Below are 22,396 nucleotides of genomic sequence, written 5' to 3'. Positions count from 1 at the left end.
TAATATTAGGTATGCTCGGATTCTTCTGTCGGAAAGTTTTAAAATATTTTCTAAAGATAACAATTGATTATAACTGAATAAATTTAATTAATTATGGAGCTGGGAGATTGCTAAGTTCATTTATATCCATTTTTAAACATCTATCTTACAAGGAAAACAACTAGATTTTTGGAGTTTATAAAAAATAAAAATATTAGGCGTTCCATCCTTAAAAGAATGATAAGAGTTATACCTTCGTAGAACTGAAAACGAATGTTTTTAAAAAATATATGAAAAGTATTTTTTTCCTATATAGAACTGAGCCATCGATATTAACCTAAAGTTACTAACCTGTTAAGTGTCAAAAGCGCGTTAACGCGCTTTCCGTTTCCGTGCTTGGAGGGCCGGTCATACAAAAATAGCGCGTTAAGAGGCGTGTGTTTGTACACGCTTTACGCGTCGAGGTCAAGTATTCAAAACGATTTTAGAATGTGTACTTTCGTAGCCATCTATAAGAAGCTTGATGAAACACTAAGATACGAGGAATTATAAAAATTATATTATATTACCTATAGCAGGAAAAGGGAGATAGCGGTTTTTTGAAATAGACGATTCTATTTTCAAATACAAATTTCTTTTAATTTTAAATGCATACATAATTGAGCATATTATTGTGGAAAAGTTACTTCTTTAGCATTCAGGCACTTAACGTAAAAATCGATTCATCACCATGATTTTTTGCACCAAGTGGTGAATAGAGCACTGTATTTTTCAACCAAATGAGGTGATAATTTCTACGGATCGGGTGCCAGTCCAGGAACAATTCAATACTGCTTCATTTCTTTTTTTACGCTCATCCTGACAAGAATTGAAACCAGGACCTTAAAAACTGTAGGTGAACGTGCCAATCACTGCACAACGAGGCGGACTTATCGTCACTTGATTTGCTGATTTAGGATTACCCAAAGCAGCTGTCTAATCGAAAACAGTATTTTTCGGTTTTGATTCTATTTCACAAACATACATACACTTGTAATCCACCTGGATATAAATAATTTATACATAAAATAGCATAACTTTGGAATTTTTAGTCGAAAAAAAATATTGTAGTGTTCTGATTTTATTACGCACCTAGAATGAGGAAGTTTGGTGTTATTTTATTTGTTAATAGAGTTGAAAATAAATAAAAATAAAAAAATATATATTTTATGTGTCGTATTATCAGCTCTACGATTTTTTAAAGTTTTAATTTTGGAAATACTCCGCCCATGACGCCACAAGTTCTCGTCGGTGAGTTCTATTACGACATTCTATCATTGGTGTATTCGGAAGAACTTGTGACGACATACTCAAAACATTGTTGATTAAATTAACCGGTGTGAGAAATACGAAGAAATTAATAAATGGTTTTCAGGCGGTGCCCAGTAGGTGAAATAACTCAGCCAGTTGAATCTCATCCACATCAATAAAAGTTTCAGTTCTTTTACTTCACAAAAGTGAACAGATGGGAGAAGTGGATGCGTGTAAAGTGGCCACTCAAAAACCGTTATGACAGGTCATACTCTCTGTAGTTCATTTGTTTGCGAGAAACTTTGATGTATAAATAAACGGTCTTATTTTTACCGCGCTTAAGAAAACATTTGGAGAGGTAACAAACATGGGTCAAAGCGTAACTCTACGAAAAAACAAATTAATCCTCAGTGTTGACAAATGCAAAGTTTTGACCAACTGGAAACATTGTTTTCTTATTCATCTTAATTTATTTTTATACACTTTTTTGCATAAATAAAAATATTTAAACTTATAAAAACAAGGCGTTAAAAATAAATAAATATAAAAAAATTATCCAATTTTCAATAGCATAGCATCCTCATTATTTTCTCTATTTCGGTATGACTCAGCTATCTTGGTCCTAAAATATTTTTGGTGCATTTCATTGATCCATTAAAACTTATTGCTTTGCGGATTTCATATATATACACGTATATATAGTGAAAAGGTTCTAGCTAAATGTGTTGTTTTCATTATAGCCGTGTGGTGGTATTAATGGGTTATAGAGGGTAGTAAGTGCGACATTATTGTGAAAGCTTCAGTTCATTCGAAAGTCTGCTTATTAAAAATAATGGGAGCTTTTCTGGTTATTTTATTTTACCAGTGAAATTCACAAAAATGTTCACAAGAATTACGTTACAAAAATACAAATTGCAGAATAAAATTGTTAATTTGAAATACATTTCTAATTAAGAATTTTACAAAATTTTAAATATCTTATCACAAAAAAATTAAACAATATATAGAACAAAAAATTTTTTTTTTACAAAATAAAGTAAATATAAAAAAAACATGTATTAGGCGTTAAATACGTTGTGTCCATTTTTTTCCAAATTAAAATAAGAGCATCAACAGTTAAGAAAAAATGGTAAAAGCGTCATTTTATAGATTTTAGTCTACTCTACAAGACTTTTATTTCGTATTTGCTATTAGGTTAGATAAATTATTTTATTTGATTAGTAGCCTTCAAAATATAAATTCAAGTAAACGAAAGCGACATTTTTTTTATACCTCCCCCTGATCGGGTTCTGTTCAAGGAATAAATAATCGGGTTGCGGTCCCGTGGCTAGTGTCTCAGATTCACGGCTCAAAGGTCCGTGGTTCGAATCCCACTCTACCCTAACTTGATTCCCATTTTCTAATATTGAGTTATTCCAACTCGTTGAAAATGGCCCTTAGAATGAAATATTTGGGTAAATCGTAAGATCGCGAATATTTATTTTTCTAAAAATTTTTTTTTTAAAAGCTGCCGAAGCTGCTTGTGAAATTTGCGCAGCGTACGGGGAAGATGCAATGAATTATAACTGAGATACAATAAAATAGAGATGATGCTTTATAAAATGATAATTTGAAATTATGTTCTGAAAAATGAGCCTTGTCGAGTCAACATTTACGTGCAAAACGTGTAGGAGAGTAAAAAAGACTAACAGTTTAAGTCAGTTTAGTGTGAATCCAAAGCTGTATGTCGCGCCTTTTTACGCTGATTAACCTTTACTGAACACATGACGTATGCTTAGTGCTGCATGCAACTATATGTACATGTGAATTATTGACTAATTCGTTGTAAAATAATGAAGGAGATACACAATTGGTTAATGTGTTGGTATAAAAATTAATTTGTTTATATATTCATTCAAACTTACACTTGTTTAAATATCAATGAAATTATTAGGGCTTTTTAGGCTGTGCCCGTGTCAAGCCATAATAAGTCACAATAAAAATACATAGTAAAATTAATAAAATTAAATTATAATTACGTGTGATGCAATAGAATAAAAATCTAGAAAAACAAGGTATTAATAATCAAAAATAAAATTCCAGAGAAGACAATGTAAAACAAATAATCAGATATATATAAATTATACATGTTTAGATTCACACATAATCATATATACAAAATAATAGTATGATAAAAAACAAATAAAAGTATGGAAAGAAAGCAGATTCGTCAACTTTTGCTCATCTCGAACTCTAAAAAGAGTGAAAACCTCGTCCCTAAGATAAGATGTGTCTGTTTTTTCCAAATGAAGAAAACAAGAGGATACAAAAAAATCTGGGAAACCAACTCACCATTTAGCAGAACTTTTAGACGAGAACTTGTGACGTCATGGGCGGAGAAATTTTTAAATTTTAAGAACTTAAGAAATCATAAGGCTGACAATACAATACATAAAACCATTAAATTATCATTTTTTGCTTAGTTTGATAATTTATTAGTTTGACAGATAGTCGGCCTCGTAGTGTGGTGGTCAGCGCGTTTGCTTGCCATGCAAGAGGTTTCGGGTTCGTTTTCCGTGACATTTATGTATATTAAAAAAAAATTGATAACCCGCTAAGCCTTTATTTAGAGGCTTGTTAGCAGGTTGGAAATATGGGATATTGAAGAAAGTAATGAAAGATTCACCACAGCACCCGGACCAATGAGAAAAAATCTCTCTGGCAACTGGCGAGAATCGAACCCGCGACGCCTGTTTCATAGTTGGCCGTCTAACCAACTTCGCGCCTGTGAGTTAAATTGTAAACTGTCATTTAAAACGGTGTTTTAGCACTTCTATATTTCATAGTCCCTAGACTGGTACCTGAAGCGTAAGACTGATTATCTTTCCTTCAGATAACAAAAAAAAAATCAAGATACTCTGCGATTGATGTACGAATGCAGTGCCCTATGCACCATTTTGTGCGGAAAGGGAATGAAGAAAATGAAGAAAATTGTCTATTTACAAATAATAAAATAAATTTTTAAAACTACCGAATTTCCTCATCGCAACAATTCGTGTCCTGGCAAAAAGTAAGCTACGTTTAAAAACCGGAGTACATAGAAAAGACTCTAGGTGCTTAAATATTTAGACAAACATTTAGTTATAACAATTGAATTAGAGGACACTTAATGGTCTCCTGTTCGATAGTTATGGATTATTTAATTTTCTAGTCAGGGAATTATATTTATTAATAAAAACCTTAAGTTCATAAATATGTGCACTTTGGCGGACTCATTGCTAAATGTAAAATCTTTTAAAAAGCAGACAGCTCAAAAGTTACATATTATTATAAAAGTATTTTTTTTAAATTATGGATCTCAGAACATTAAAAAGTTGAAGAGGACTTTCAAATTAATTTAGTGTAAAAAATGCATATTAAAATGAAATTAATAAATATTTTTTTCATTTTCATTTTCATTTTCAAAACTTTTCCTAACAAGAATTCGTTTTTCCATAATTGAATCAAATATTAAACGTAATTTAAGCGTGTTAGAATGGAAAGAAAACATAATATTTCGCCAATGTAATCACTCGGTTCATTAATTTCCTTCGGTATACAATTCCAAGCCAAGAAATGTTATCGTTGGTTCAATACTTTTACATTTTCGAATAATTTACTGGAGAAAAATACGAGCCATTAAACAAAGATACAATAAGTACTGCCCCGAATACAGTGGGAAGTTAGGAGAATTATCTTCAATTATCAATAAAGTAAAATCGATTTTTCTGTAAGATAATGTAAATATTTGTGTGAAATTATCCGTACCCTCGTTGGTAACCTGAAAATAAAAACATGTAAAAAAAATAATTGAATATTAAATTTTTCATACAGAAAATTCGGTAAAAATAAATAGAATTCTGTTATTCTTATTCTTAGTGGTGGGGGTCAGTGCTGCGCAAGCTCCTGACGTTACTACGATCTGTGAAGATCTATTGCGACGGGTCCCCGTGAATAGTTCTCGCCCTCCAAACCCAGGTGTATAAAGAGCGTGGCTAGTCTGGCTACTGTGTGGAAAGCGAGAGTTTACATTTTGCTAAATCTCCCCCTCCAGGTTCAGATCCGTAAAGTATCGGGCTATTAGGTAGGGGAGAGCACTTAAACATCCTCAGGTTTAACCAGTGGTCCCCCGAGGATGAGGCTCCTTTTATGAAGTAAAGCATCACATTCACGAACATATGTTTGTGTTCTCGCCCTTCAAGCTCAGGTCCATAAAGAGCCTGGCTACTATGTGGAAGGCGAGAGTTAACATTTTGCTAAATCTCCCTCTCACTCTCAAGTATCACATTTACATGGAATGTGTATAGCTGTTTCCTTAACTACAGTGCAGAACCTACATATTTATAGAAGTTTCAGAAAGGTTCATTCTAGCAAGGTGTTTGTTCAATCTGCAGTGCCCTGTAAGGGCTCTAGTAATATCCCTCACTTTCGGCTGAGCTTCATTAGGTCAAAAGCAAAACTTAGCGAGTACCCTTTTATCAGTTCCTTCGCATGGTGCTGACCAGGGCCGAGATTATGAACGGCTATCTTCATCGGTACATACTGAGACGGTATAAATCAACATCGATATTATCAAAATAATTTTCAATATTAAATAAATTCCTTATAGCTATAATCAACCTTAATCCAATACCGTAAAATGTGGTGGCCTTACCTTTTATTTTGAATATTGTTTAAAAAAAATAATACGTTAAAAAAAACTAAATTAATCACTAGCTGAAGAATGTGTCAATTGTCTTTTTCAATGTATAAATTGAGAATTATATTTTTAAAATGTAATAAAGTCAATATGTTTCTTTTTTTGGTGATACCGTATGTGTTGAATTTGTTCCAACGTTTCAGCTACCATTGCAGGAGAAATCTTCAGGGTAAACTGAGTGTTTTGTAGAAAGAAATATGTATTTAAGTACTAGTAATTTGTACCGTGTCGCAGTCGGCAGTAGGCACATTTCTATTCGTTTTGTAGTATGTAGTGCTGGAAACCATGTTGAGTATAATTTAAGCCTCTCTTTGTTTATATTATTTGGTGTATAAAGTGTCCCGCTATTGCGGATTTGTCAGGGTGCCCAAGTTAACACGCTCTTTTGTGTTCGTCAATCCTTTTCTTTGCTGTGCGTCCTGTTTGTCATGTGTATACTTTATCACATCATTGGCAGCTTAGTTTATAATCAGCTGCCGTTTTCAGGGGATTCTTATCTTTTGGGTTTGATAAATAATTCTTTGTTTTTCCAACAGTCCCAAACGTTGTTCCAATATTATGTTTCTTTAGCACTTTGGCTATCCTGCCAACAACATACTGTAATGTCGGAACAAATCCAACACACACGGTATCACCCAAAAAAGAAACATATTATTAAAAGTGACCGTGAAAACTTTTGCACTTATGTAATAAAATGTTAAGGCTTTGGTTTCTCATAAAAATAATGACAAGTGATCAAAGTTGTCAAAAATATAATATCAACATATGAATTATACCGAAATTTGTATTCAAACTTTTAAGGCACACATCAATAATATCTAAAATATTTTCAGAGACACTGTTTTTAAAAATACACTATTTATTGAAATCTTCTTCAAATTCTTTTCCTCTTGCGATTTTTTGTTGGTTTTTTACTACTGAGCCTAATAAAAGCACCAAATTTCCACTTTTTTCGCTTCACTAAATCCACTGCTATTTCCAGCTTTTCACCACTCTACTATTATATTTTCTGGCTTCCAATTTTTTTGTTTTCCTTTGTCCATTTCCAGCCATTTCTGAAAGTAAAAATCAAACTAGTAACATCACTAAAATGTTCAAGAATATAATTTTGTATGGACGCCGAATATATCAAATTGTTATTTTACCAAATACTTGTATTTCCACCAGTTTCCATATTTTATGGATTGGAGAAAACTTTTATGAACTTAAGTGACGACTCTATTCATAGTCAGATAGAAAAAGTTGTTTTTTTGAAAGGTATAAATAAAATTACTTGGATTTATTTACCACTTTTTTACTGTCACAACCGACTTATTTCGGAAACTCACGTTGCCCTCGTCAGGGTTATATAATAACTAAATATACATACGTAAAAGCAACAGTGAACAGTGGGTGTCGATAAGGATAGGGAAGGGGATAACTGTGTTTAATGTAGGGTTAGACTTTACAGGGAAAATATTGAAAAGGGCTTTGACTTAAGTTTAATTGATTATTTATTATATTTATATTTTCTTTGACGGCTTTTTTTATTCCAAGAACTTCCAAATTATTTGATTGATGAGTTTTATTATTTGAATGTCATATTTCTATTCCATCTTCAAAATTTAATGAGTGGTTATTTGTTAAAATATGTTCAGCAAATTCCGAAAAATTGTTATTGTTGAGACGTCTCATGTGTTCAAATTCAAATTTTATTAAAACTTTAAATGACTGCGGTATTTTTCCTATATAAAATGCTCTACAATCGCGGCAAGTGAGTATAACCCCTGATTTATCTTATTTGTTTGTTTTAATATTAGTATTGTTATTAAAATTTCCAATATTATTATTTGTGAAGAATGTCGGTCTTACGTGAGTTGAGGTAAAGGTAACGTGAGTTGCCGAAACCAGTCGGTTGTGACAATAAAAAAAGTGGTTCATAAAAAGTATTTTTATTTATACCTTTAAAATATAATAATGAACTACAAAGTTAGTGTAACAATCATCCAAAAAAGATTTTAAAAAAAAAAATCATAAAACATAAAGTATTTTACAAGTATAATACGTTGAATTACATTCCCAGGAGTTACAACAACTCGATTCGAGACATAAATAATATTAATATTTATGAAATAACACATTGAGAACAACTAAGAAGCAAAGCAAGTTGAGCATCTTTATAACTAAATATAGCACAACAACATATACGCCAAAAACCTTTTCCTACACAAGCAGAATAAATATTTAAAAAAACGCCTTTAAGAATAAAAAAAGTAGTGAATCCACAAAGGAAGATAAGGTCATTAACATCACATGATGATGATGCTGCCATTAATAAATTAATAAATTGAAACATTCTGGAAATAAATACATAACAACAAATTATAAAATTGCATAACTATAACAATCGTAACAAGTAGGTAAATACACATAAGCAATCAAAAATTTTAAAGAAATAAATACAAAAAGATGAAAAAGCAAAAAAGATAAACAATATTTAATATAAAGAAAAGTTTAAAAATTATAATGCGAGAGAAAAAAAAAATCAGACTCGTTTTATAACTTTCAAGTCCAGCACCAAATATATCAGCCTTGTCCTCATACTGCTTGCCATATCTGTGGAGCCTAGGAATAGGTGAGTGCATGCGATAGTTGGTCCTAGAACTTGCAGAACTAAAAGGAAATCTGTGGCGGGTATGTCGACCAGGTACACGGAAACACACCAATTCCAGCAAATCTGGACAGTCAATGAATGAATAGATCACTTTATAAAGTAAAATTATAAATTATTATATCAGTTATCCATAATAATAATAATAATAATAATAATAATCATGAAAATAAAATTCAACTAAGAATTGTCAATAAATAACATAAATTATCACCTATGTTTATTTGTCATTGCTTTTTTATTGTTCCGTTTCTGGTTTAATATTATTTAATATAATCATATTTTTCGTTATAATGTACATATGTTAAAAAAGGAACTTATTCCGACTTTTGACATGTCCATCTTCAAGTATTTGATGGACTAGATCGTGCCATATCTTTCTCGGTCTTCCTCGTTTTCTGCATACATCAACATTCGCATTTTAAATATTCTTAGCCGTTCTTTCGCTGTCCATTCGTTCTACATGTCCAAACCAGTGCAGAGCTCCTTTCTTGATTTTGTCGATAATGCTTGTCTCAGCCTTACATAGGGTACGGATTTCAACATTTGTGCATCTATCGTACATAGTTTTACCACAAATTCGCCTGAGAGATCGCATTTCAACAGCATTCAGCCTACTTTCATCCCCGTTTTTCCAAGTCCATACTTCGCTCCCATACATCGTTGCAGGACTGCGTTGTGAACTGCCAATTTTGCCTCTTGCGACAAACATTTATTTTCCAAGATTGATTTAAGTGCACCTTTCACTCTGTTCCCGGCACTCACCCTCCTTTCAATATCTTTCACAGTCATCCCATCCCTAGTAAACATACTTCCCAGATACACAAATTCCTCTACTTGTTTTAGTATAACTCCATTCCCAGTGATTTCACATTTGGTCATATTTTCATTTCTTTCAAAAACCATCAAATTCGATTTTTCGATATTTATATATTTTCATATTTACCTCTTAAGCTTACTCATTTTGGTTAAAGTATCGGTTAATTTTTTTTTAAATAGTGTATCAAATTTTCATCAGTCATATACTGAAAAAACAAACAGTAAATAATTATTTTTCCCGTTTTTGACCTATACTAATATTTACTAACTATCTTACTATCTATCTTAAATACTCAGAGTTGATTATCCTCAAGGGACCGTATCAGAAAGCTCATGGAATTTACTCCATTAAGAAATGCGGAATGTTTCGTAAGACCAAAAGTTAGACATAAGACATGACTTTCCCAATTATTTTACTAATCGCGATACGGAAATGTCTAGAAAATTATAGAGAAAACAGTGTGGATTAAAAATTTTATCAGTAGAAACTTTATTGAACTTCCAACTTTAGAATTAGCTTAAGTGTCATGTAGGATTTGACTTAAAAGCTCTAAAATTTGAATCGCATTAAAAGCAACTTTCAAATTAAGTTAGTAGGTATATTGAAATAAAAAAAAACCTAACAATGGATCAATTTCCTTTTTTTTAGGGGTTATAATAGGGTTTTTCTTTAAAAGTATTAGTTTAAACTAAATATTAGTTTTCAATAATAATACATATATATATATATATATTTTTAATGTTATTCAAAATTACTTCTTAGTTATTTTTTAACTGGTTCAAAGTATTTCTAATACCAAATTATCTTTTTTTATCCATAATTCTACAACTGGTAATATTTTATTATTTTATATAGTTAATATTTCTTAGACTTTCTAAATTAAAAATATTGTTTTAAATGCTCTGTATTACTTATAATTATGCTTACATGTATGTATATTTAATTGTATTTGTAACTAATATGTAAAAGGCACTAAGTGCCGTTTATTTCAATAAAATAAAATAAAAAATAAAATAAAAGTATTATGGTGGTCTGAAAAAATGTTAAAAGTTATAAAATTGCCGCGTATTAACCCTTTGATCTCTAAACATAGATTTAGTAGAGTTTCTGAAATTTTACTTTTTGAATTATGTTGTTCACAGCTTGAAAACCGTAAGATATTTTTTTTATTTTTTATAACTACCCATATAAATAAAAACATTGGTAAAAATGTTTTTATTGTATAAAAACGATTTTTTTTTATTATGATATATTTACGAAAATAATTGACAAACCAACATTTTAATTAAACAATATTTAAAAAAACTTATTTGGTATCATGATTATTTATTCATTATATATTCGGCCTAAGCAATTCAAACAGTTACACGAAGAAACATAAATACAAGAAACTGAACAAAAATAACAAAAAACTTTGTAGCAAAGACAACTAAGGGCAGTACGATAATGGTATACAATATATTCATAAAAACGAAAGACAAAAGACTTCGAGCTAAACCATGCCAATCCAACTTCATCTCTCACTGTTTTAGTCGCGAAGAGATCGACGAAAAGCTGGAAGATCTATCCCGAAGAATTCCAAGTCATGTGATAAATTGACTAATCTACACATTCTGGACATTGAGGCATAAAAACAAAAGTTGCTCTTAGAAGATTTAATAAATAGCAAATTTTAACTTCCGGTGACATGGTTGGGAACATGAAAAGAAATTGATTGCAACAGAGATGGGACATCACTTATAGCATTAATTTTTTTGAAAATGCATATAAGGTCCATCTCAGTTCTACGTCTTTCCTATGAAGACAGATTAAGAGATTGCTCTATTTCAAAATTTGAATAATGACCGTTTTGTAATCCGAGCAACCATGCTATTTTTTCTTAGAAAACGGTGTTGGACAGACTCGATATGGTCAATATGAGTCCTGTAGAATGGAGACCAAATAGAAGAAGCGTATTCTAAATGGGGTCGAACTAATAAGCAATAAAGAGTTTTGATGGTATTAATATTTTTTAAGTCCGTCGTCACTCTATTGATAAAACCGAGAAGTTTGAGAGATTTGTTTACTATATTATCAATGTGTTTACGATAGGAGAGTTAACTATCTAAAGTAATGCCAAGATCCTTTATTGACGAAACCATTGAAAGGGAAGTATTTTTTAGTTTATAGTTGAATTGTATATGTTTTTTTTCGTGGTGAGAAAGATATTATTTTACATTTGTCAATGTTCAACTTTGTAAATTAGCGTAGTTATTTTACATAACTAAACGGGTGATAACTCTTCGTAAAACTGATCCCCAGGAGTCATTTTTGGATTGAATTACTTCAAAATGGGCAAAACTACTCATGAACTTCCGAATGCGTAACGACAGTGTACATCAATTTTATTCTCACATAACATATACATTCGATATACATTAGTTACGTTGCATTCAATGTTTGAGGTTCCGGGTTCGATTCCTGGCATGGTCGGTACCAAATATTATATATAAGTTAATTTTATACTGCAATACTGTATTGCCCATGGATTGGCACTTAAAGCGTAAGACTGATCAGTAATCAGATATTGCCCTTCCTTCATGTAACGAATGATCGAGATATGAAGCGTTCAGATTTGTAGTGCATTATTTTTTCTTTTCTTTTCTTTTCATATTCATGTCATACCATATATATGTGCTATAAACGATTTAATAATTAAAAAAGGAATGACCCACGCTCAGACGTTGTAGTCTTTGTGGGCATTTTTTCCAATTCATGTTTTATCTTAATTTTGAGACGTATTTTTCTCAAGTGTATTTTTGTTATTATATTTCTATGTAAATAATATATGTAAGGAAAAACAAACAAATAAAAAATAAATAAATAAAAAATAAAAAACTTTTATGCATGAATATGACATGATAATAAAAACTCCCTGACTCAATATCTAAAATCGCTTTTGGGCAGATCCATGAAAATTTATTTTTTAACTTCTGTCATTTTTGTCCCTATTCAAAATACGTGTAAATGAATTTGCAAGGAATACAATTAATTAAAATTAAGGAACAAACTTTAAATATAATTCAAGAACATTTTGTTCCATCCTTTGATTTATGATTAAGACTTATTTTCAATAACAAATTTTTAGATTTTCAGGAAGTGTGCTTAACTTTCGTGAAAGTTAGCCAACTTTTAGGCTACCTCAAAAACGCCATTCCTTTCCAAAGCTCTTTTAAGAATCAACAGAGTTTTCACCTACATTAACCCTATTTGTAAATTAGGCAGGCTACAGTGGAGGGATGGTAATCAAATAAAGGTTCCTTGACGTCCTAGAGAGGTCTAAAAGCACCCGGATAACTTAATAGAAACTTAAATTAAACAACCCTGATTAAAATGGGGTGTTTTGCACAGGCGTCAAATTAAGCTAATTAAAGGCCAATTATTCTCGATGAACGGAAAACAGGGTACTTTCAATTGTCTTTTTTATTTTACTGCTCTATTTATAATCGTATTTGACGTTTTTTGAGTTTATTATGCAGTGCGGTTTTTGCATTTCTTAACAAAAATAACACCATCACTGTGCAAAAAGCCGTTTATATTTAACAAGTAGTTTACAGTTTGTTAAATTTTTAATCTTGATAATTATGCTGTAACAGTTGAGATAATTTTATTTGATCATGACTCCATGCCATTGTCTCTCTCACGACGAGTCAGAGTATTTAACACATCGCTTTAAGTTTAATAGGTACTGCAAGCATTAAGATATAGTATATAAAGATAACACTCCATACAAATCCGAGCTAAAAAGTCGTCTTGAAAGGAAAAATAATGACCGGCGGAGGGAACAAGTATCGTCACGTCAAATCACGTCGACTTTGACAAGCAAAACAAGAAGTAAAATTAAAAGCACGGACTCTTTACATTGGTCTACTGTAAGTTCTATTCAGTATGGCGCTCCCTTCCGCATACGCGTCACCTTTGTTTTTCGTTTCACTATACGCCCGACTAACTGAGCAGGACAGAGACAGGAGATAGTTTACAATTGGTGACACATTAATATAACGTTTTGTAACATTAAAATAGCTATTTTAAACAAGTAGTCACTCTCTGGTAAAAGGTTATAACATCGCTTTTTCTATCTTTTCCACATCGATTTGTGTGGTTTCTTAGCGTACATATAAGCATTTCAGTAATTGCGAGGAGAAAAATAGCCGGTGAACGCTCGCAACAGACTTAAGTCCGTTCTATCAAACATATACCTATTGGCCGCAGGTTGAGGGAACATATTTCAAACGCTCATTTACTCTAGTTACATACCTAAATGACTGCAAGTAATTTAAATTTATTTCAACAGAAAGGGAACACATTTTTGAGAAGGGAATATGGAAGTCTGGGCATTTACAAGATTCATTACAAATAATATATTAAATAATATATTATGACGGAGTAAAACAAGGTACAAAACGAATATTCGACAAAATATACTCCCTTATCACGCGCGAAATTGCGCAACAAGACAAACATTTAAATAAAGAACTTTTCTTTAAAATAGTTAAATCATAAATAAATAAATCATCTTTTAACCTGCATCAAATTTTGGGGCATTTGAGTCTTATATGAAAGTATTTTCAAAAAAGATATATCCAAAATAGAGTGATGAAAGTAAAAATATGTAATTGAAATATCTCCTTAAAATACAGAACAAACAAAAAAATCCAACATACCTGTCAAAGAACATTTTTACATAATTCAATTTTACATTATCAGTTAAGAATTGAGTTGTCTACTCCAGTGTTAAATATATAAACCAAACGCAAAAACAATAACAAATACTCGTAACAATTTATACAAATAACTAGAGATTTTACAAATAAAATATTGAAGTTAAAATATTTCAATTACATAAATAAAACAACTTTGTTTCTAACCACTATTTTTTTTTCCACCGACCGGTTTCAAAGCAAACAAGCTTCTACGTCAAGGTTTACGTAATTAATAAAATAATTCCTATTTTAATTTTATCATGTTAACTACACGTGGAATTATTAGGAAATAATCATAACTTCAATAAAGACACTGGATTAAAAGTACTTCATGTTGAAAATAAAATATTAAAATTAGACAACTTAGAAATTAAAAAAGCGATTCATAATAAAAAAACAATAATTAATAACCAAATAAACAATATTTCTTTTAGTCTTCTCCTGTCTAGCTTCAAAAATATTGATATCAAATTACCACCCTTGTAAGGAAAAAAAGACTTGATTTATTGTATTTAGTTAACATCATAAAAATAAAACAGGAATTAATTCATTAGTTACGTTAACCTTAACGAAGAAGCTTTATTGCTTTGAAACCGGTTGATTGAAAAAAAAAATTTTGGTCAATAACAAAGTTGTTTTATTTATTTTATTATAATAAATAATCACAAAGTTAGTGCTTCAAGTATAAAATTTGTATTAAAATATTTCATTCATTATTTGACATGACGACCAGCAAAATGGTGACGCAACTTTCGCGGGTTGGATCCCAACCGGGCAAATAAAGATTGGCTTAAGCAATTTGCAGACAGCTTGCCCACCACATACCGCACACCGCATCTGAGTAAAAGGTCTCCTTGGCGGTGCCCACATACACGGAAAAGTTGCTCATTGCCAAACGAGGAAAGCTGCCTGAAGGAGCTTTCTGTAATATCGTAGCAAGAAAGTAATCCAGAAGTACATATGCACTTCATTGGATTGAAAAAAATGGAAGTGGATTCTTTGCTGACTGAGATTTAACTGATTGGACACGATCACTTTGCCGAAACGATAAAAAAAACTTTTTTTAATCCTTGAAATTCTATTCGAAAGCCACCAGATCTGTATAGTTGACAGGATCTTTAACAGGGCCACGGATAGTAGCGAAAAACTTCATTCGGAAAAAAGACAGGAAAAAAAAACAATTTGCAGACATAAATAAAATCGTATGGAATGGAGATATTGAAATGGTGAAATGCTTGGGTAAAATTGATCTAAATTTACAAGGATCACAAAGAAATCAATGAGATGTTCACAGTCATAGCTTCATACACCCTAGAGATGCCCGTGGCGTTCACTTCTTATTGATGCATCAATTTAGTTCTACGCCATTTGGTCTAGTTTATGTGACAAATATATCCTGGACATGATCGTCTGCAAAAAACAGTTCTGATTGATGCAAGCAGTCAGAACAGTCCTTGCAGCAATATGTTATATTATCGCATAACAACGGCTAGATACCCCGTGTCCGCCAAACATGTTTATTCTTTATCGAGAGCCATAAAAATATTTAAAGGTTAAAATGTTAAGAAAAAAGGACCCCATAATGGGATCCGATGTTCCAAAATAAAACAAATTCTTTATATGCGGAGGGCGTTCGCCCGCCCTCTTCGTTTTTCAATGTCACGGAAAAAGATCGTTCGTTGTCACATACCGCTCGAATACCTCACCACGGAAAACGGGGAGTATAGCCAGTGCCAAAAACCATGTGACAAAGTGCTTATTTGAAATAGTTTCGCCACAATATTAAATAAAATATTAACGTATCCTTAAAATAAATAAATTGAAAATTGAACTTCATTATACGAAAAGGCCTGTAATAAATAATTTTACGTAAAATCATACATTTTAATATCAATCATACAATTTATTTAAGGAGTCGCATAGTATTACTTTGGAGCAATCTTCTTTAGATCGGGTTGTGGTCCTGTGGCTAGTGTCTCGGACTCACGGACCAAAGGTCTGTGGTTCGAATCCCACTCTTCCCCAATTTGATTCCATTTTCTAATAGTGAGTTATTTACAACTCGTTGAAAATGGCTCTCAAAATTAAATATTTGGGTAAATCATAAGAACGCAAATATTTTATTAAAAAAAAAAAAATCTAAAGGGACGAAAGTCATTTTAGGTTTATAAAATTATAACTATAATAAATAATTATGTGTTTCGTTATATATAATAAGTGAAACTCATTAATATCTTACAACATGAATTTTATTATAAATGGATTGCTTCAGTAAGATCAAGATATTAGAATTAAGAGATGAATGGTTGTGATTTTTTTGGAATTATATATATGGAACTGAAGACACCACCAGGTAGAGAAACAAGTCAGAATTTGTTCTTACTCTAGATTTCTTGCAGGTATCGTATTGCCTGATCCTACTTATATCCTTGTTTTTTGCCTTTGACGCTTCTGCCGACATCTTCCATATATCACTTTATCTCTTCTTCACCGATTATTTGTCATGAGTGTCCCTTGCCTGCCATTGTTTATCTCTAAACAGTACCTAATATGAAAAATGCGCTACGTTGTTCTAACTTGAGCAGGAAGAACGTAAAGACCGAATTTAAATGCTTTATTTTTCTTCTTTTTGATTTAATAGAACTCTTTCTGAAAGTTTTTGGAGGTCGACCCATTTTGGTGTGTAAAGTATTGGTGATGTCACTGAAATTTATGCCAGAACTGGACATGAAAGAAGCCAAGTGTATTTCTTCATTCAGCCATGAATCATATGAAGAAGTGGAATAATCATTTCCGTCTAATTTTTTCACATTCGTTCACAAAAATACAGAATTATAGTTTCATTATCTTACGTTTAATTTATTTGAGACATAAAAAACCCCAATACGTACTCGGTTTTTTGGAGAAGCAGATTCCCAAATGTCAAACACGTCCTTTCGTTTGAGGCGTTCACCTACGGACAAAATATTTTTTTACTTTGATATCGCATAAAATCGCACAATATGTGTATGTGCCTCTAATTTATCATTAAATGTAGAGACAAAATAAAATAAATGTTCCACTTTAGCCCGCTTTACAACAAACTAAACTCTCCACTATTTTGAAAACATGTTTTATTTTCAGCAAATTTAGTTGTACAAGTTCATGCACCATAATTACTAATACTATGTTTATCTCATTCATTTAAAAAATATCAATTATAGGTTCTTACCTCCATACGTCAATTCCATGTCAAAATTGGGGTTGAGGCACAAAAAAGCCAAAACACATGCAAACTAGTCAAACACCGCGAGCGTACTGACGCTTGACTTGTCACGTCGCTATCAATAGTTTAACTTTAGGTATTGTTGTCGCTACGCGTAGACATAATTGCTCTCGCTACTGGTACTTAATAAGTGCAGCGGTTAAGAGAGAATTGTAAAAAAATACTTTCGTGTGATTTGACATTTCAATGTGGACTTTGGTCTCTCTGGATTCGTAAAAAGTAATGCTGTGAGTCGGTTCAGATAGTCAGCCATAAATTAAAGAAGTCGAAGTCGATTTTATTTTTACCCCAAAGGGTAATGAATACCTTTTTTACCAGAATAATAATAAAGACTTTTACATAACATTTTGTTTTTTTACTATTCCAAATGTAAAATCTGTATAAATCAAAACGGTATAATAGATAAACTTGCAAAAGTAATCCTGTTATTTTGAGTTATTGACAAAATAAATTACGTTTTTTCCAACCATTTCATTTTTGCTTTTTCCAATTTGTCAAAATCAATCGACCTCGTAAAGTGGGTTAGAACAAATTGATTGTTGAATTTCGTTGAATTCCGTAACCTATTTCATTTGTTTCCTGTTGAAAAACATATTAGGATCAAATTGTCTGACTACGACAAACTAGTTTATTATCCAGTCGATTTATGTGAGGTTTTATCGACTTTTGTTGGTTGATTGTATATGAAATTTTATTTCTACAAATCATCATTATGTTCCTATCTGCACCCTTTGGAGCATATGACACTCCATTGGTGCACCAAATGCAGTGTGTGTTATTCACCACGAAGGTAAGGTATGTTATAGTCCAGGGCCTCAATTATGAATACTATCTTCATCTGTATATATCGAGATATTAAACTTAACTTCTGTACTATTATTATCTACCTCGGTATGTTCTACCTACTTGTCATCTCGAAATCATATGATCAAAACAAACCAATGAATGACCGCAACAATTTAGTCCGCGTTTCTTACGTCATTAAAATTTCAAATATTTATCATTTAGATTGTAAATAGGCTTCTGTGATAAAATGTGCTCTCTTCACTCCAAACTAAAACTAAACTCCAATGAGTCCCAATTCAAGCAAAAAATGCTCGCTTAAACATGATTTTCATATAACTTTTGACATTTACCGAGACGGTATGTTTAAAGATCGTCTGTTATTATCTACCTAGCGATTACAAAGCCGAATCCTTTAACGTCTCGATACGTACACTCCGGAAGATAGTGAGTAAAAAAAACGGACGGAAAAAATATAATAACTAATTATTTTTTTTAAGTGTCAACTTCCTTACACCTAGATACTCTTATATGTTAATAAAGCAGAATAGAGTGACATTATTTTTTGCAACTAGCCACTCGTTTCCAAAACTGAAAGTTATATCAGAATTTAATTTGACTTCAAAATTTATTTATTTCTCTCTTATATTTTAATAGGCTTTTAAGAAAAAAGTGCCAACCTCAAAACTTAAAAATTTAAGTTAATCGTAATTAAAGGAAAAATTGCTCTGTGGAACAATTTTTTTCATTGTTAATGCGTAGATAAACGTATCGAGGGGTTCTAGACCTGTCGATACTAACCGATGTATTTAAATCAAAATTTGAGGGGGGGTTGATACCACTTTTATTAGAAAACGGTGTTGGACAGACTTGATGTGGTCAATATGAGTCCTGTAGAATGGAGACCAAATAGGAGAAGCGTATTCTAGATGGGGTCGAACTAGTGAGCAATAAAGAGTTTTGATGGTATTTTGTCGAATTTTTAATTTAGTTTTTTTACTAGCGACCAGATTTCGACGTGACTGACATCGTCAATAATGGTAAGAATAGAATAGTAAGAAAGAAAAAAATCCTTTGTTGTATTCAAGTTACGACGAAACCCGACACTGGTGAAAAATTTTAATTAAAATGTGGTCAAAATAATTTTTCTCCTGAAAATCAAAAAACCGTTTCTATTTTTTCGTTAAAATAATAAACAAAAATTAAAATCTAACATTAAACCACTAGAGTATATATATTTAAATCACGTGCAAACGAACACATTTATCTTTTCTCTTTATTCCCCTTTCCCAGTAAAGACTAGTATGCATATTAATAATTTTACGAACAAAAGTTTTATTTTACTGACTGTTTTTTTTTTCGTGTACGTTGTAAAATTTAAGTTATATTAAATAATACTCTTTACTTGCTACAGTATGCGAGAAAAGCGATTTGCTAATGAATGTTGATAAATCGAAAGTAATGGTTTTCGAAAGGGATAAAAGTACAACTTAATGTGAGATCAGTTTGAACGAAGATACACTGAATAATGTAGAATAATTTATATATCCGAAAAGTGTGTTTATTACAGATGGAAAGATTGAGAAAGATATTGAAATAGGAGTGAGTGCCGGGTACAGGGTGAACGGTGAACTTAAATAAAGCTTGGAAAACAAATGTTTATTGCAGGAGTCAAAACTAGCAGTTTAAAATGAAGTCCTGGTGCCAACATAATTTTACAACAGAACAAAACAACTAATTTCCTTTAAACTGACATACAATGAGTATATAGATAATACAGTATATAAAGCACTAAAATTACTTTTCTTCATTCACAGAATATCCTCTGATTTTACTTATGTCCGTACAATCAAACTTTATTGCTCAACTGTTCGCCGTCTTCTAGAATATGCCTTCGTGGTCTGGTCTCCATTCTATGTCTATCACATATCTCACATGAAATCAGTCCAACATTGCTTGTTTCGAAAAGTAGCGAGGATGCTTGGACTAGAGAGAGGTAATTATTCTTATGCTGATATAGAGTCAATGTTAAATACGTCTAGTCTACAAAAACGTAGAACTAATATTGATTCCATTTACATATTCGGCATACTAAATGGTATAATCGATGTTCCATCATTACTGAGACAAGTAAAATTCAATATTCCGACTCGTAGGTTGAGAAACAATGAAATGTTGTTCATCGTCCAGCATATAACAAACTGTAGCCTTAATTCTCTAATGACCCGTCTTTGTCGTATTGTTAACTCAAGACAAGATCTAAACTTTTTTGGTTAAGATTTACAACGATTTAAACGAGCACTAAATAAATAGTCCAGATCTTGTCTTGATGTCCCTTATGTTTGTCAATGCTTCTTTTCTATTTTTAAAATGTTTTTAACTATTCTTTTATTGTAATAGTTAAAAACTATAAAGTAGAATTCTAATGTTGTTCTAAGAATTCTATGTGCTTAAGCTGCAAATTTTATTTGAAATAAGTAATGCAGTAAAATTCCAAGAAAATACTATTTTATAGGCATAAAATTCGATTTGTTTAACGCTTTAAAAAAATACGTTGTGTACACTTCGGCAGAACAAAATATATTGACATTTCAAGCCTAATGATGTACCTTTACGATAAAGTTGGCTGTAGTATTACCCAATGTCAAAAAGCTAAGATGACATGATCCTAATTCACGTTTTATGTGCTTATTAATTTGTACGTTGCGGACAGTTTCATTATAGCTAAAAAATAAAATGTTTTTGCAATGTGCGGATGTCAAAAGAGGCTACAAGACCTTTAAAACAGGTTCAGATAAGTATGTGGGGCTTTCGGTTTCAATGGATTATTTGCCTTGAATCGAATCTTATAATCAATATTCTACTTAAAGAAATATGTAGTAATAAAATAATTATTTTATATTCTTTCAATAACAGCGTTGTTACATATTTGTCTAAAATTACGAGTAACCACCACGTAAAGATCAAAGATTTATGTAAAACATTCAAGCACAATAAGCTTCTTGTGGAGTTAAAGTTCTGAAACAATGTTGTTTTTGGAAACTTTGGGTAATAATTATTATAATATGGAAATATTCATAATTACTTGACATTGTCACGCATCTCCTAGTATTTTTAGCCTAACAAAACCAAAATACAAACTTTGGTTAGTCATAAATGTGAGTTATATAAAAAAAACCAAGATATAAATAATAGTTAGATGACATAGCACCCGCTTTAATCCTCATACATTTTTTTTCGTATTGTTATACTATTCTATTTTTACTTTTTAACGACTCCTTTAACATTTCCAATAGATTTGCATATTCTATCGCATTTTAAAGCGACATTCTTCTGACGTAGCCCTTGCAAGACATCTAAATTTGTCATTCCTTCTTAATTTTGGCCGTTATAAGGTGGATTTCTAGCTCTAGAAGTCAGGGTAATCTGAGTCGTCTCCCAACCTTTTTGCTTACTTATCTTTTTGATAGATTCTCACCCCGTACAATCATATCAAACTGTCTGCCTCTGCTTACCTAGTAGCTAACCTTATTTGGTACAACCGGGTACTTTGGCCAAACATATAATCTGATTACTCAGATCCCAGAAGTTGATCTCTGGTACCTATTCTGTAAAGTACGACTGCTGGTTTTTAGGCAATTTTGCAAGAAAATGGTGTGAAACATCGGATACTAGATACTTCAACTCTCCAAAAGACTACGTTTTCCTTTGCCTAGGCCACTTGGAGCAATAAATCACCTCCATGACATAAAACAATATTTCCACCATCTCTTAATCCGTGATCTGTCTCAATCTCAGTCTGGTCATGTAAAAAGCAAATACTATTGGGCATGTATGATAAGATGTATAAATATAAAAGAAGCAAGGAATGTATGTCAGGATAGACGAGCGTGGCAGTCCACTCTTTTTGCCTACTCCTATGGAAAAAGGCGTGTTAGTAGTAAATATGGTAATACCTTAATCAACCAACTATCTTGGATTTTTAGACGGCTGGTTTTGTTTCTTTTTTTACGTATTCAAGATCTTTATTATAAAATAATATATTTTCCAACAGAATCAGTAATAATAGCGAGTATTTTCTCTTTCTACGTCTAAGGAGAAACGGCGCAATGGTTTGTTGTTTAAATTTGACTAAAAACACAGATACGGT

At 31.6% G+C, this 22,396-nt stretch overlaps 1 protein-coding gene and 1 long non-coding RNA gene across 2 annotated transcripts in view; one reads left to right on the top strand and one right to left on the bottom strand.

Moving 5' to 3' along the window:
• LOC148283052 (atrial natriuretic peptide receptor 3-like) overlaps positions 1 to 22,396 on the top strand; it is a gene marked incomplete at its 3' end in the record, with an annotated part of 88,171 nt that overhangs the window by 55,515 nt on the left and 10,260 nt on the right. The gene's annotated exons all lie outside the window — the stretch shown is intronic.
• LOC148283053 (uncharacterized) lies at positions 6,825 to 17,487 on the bottom strand. Its single transcript, XR_015821945.1, has 3 exons — positions 17,410 to 17,487; positions 17,090 to 17,151; positions 6,825 to 7,041 (listed from the first exon to the last, which is right to left on the bottom strand). It is a non-coding gene; the product is annotated as an uncharacterized LOC148283053 (long non-coding RNA).

Source organism: Micrasema longulum, unplaced genomic scaffold (genome assembly GCF_059751315.1).
Source record: "Micrasema longulum isolate JH-2025_06_02 unplaced genomic scaffold, ASM5975131v1 h1tg000265l, whole genome shotgun sequence".
NCBI classification, from domain to species: Eukaryota; Metazoa; Arthropoda; class Insecta; order Trichoptera; family Brachycentridae; genus Micrasema; species Micrasema longulum.
This window is presented reverse-complemented; position numbering and strand designations above follow the sequence as displayed.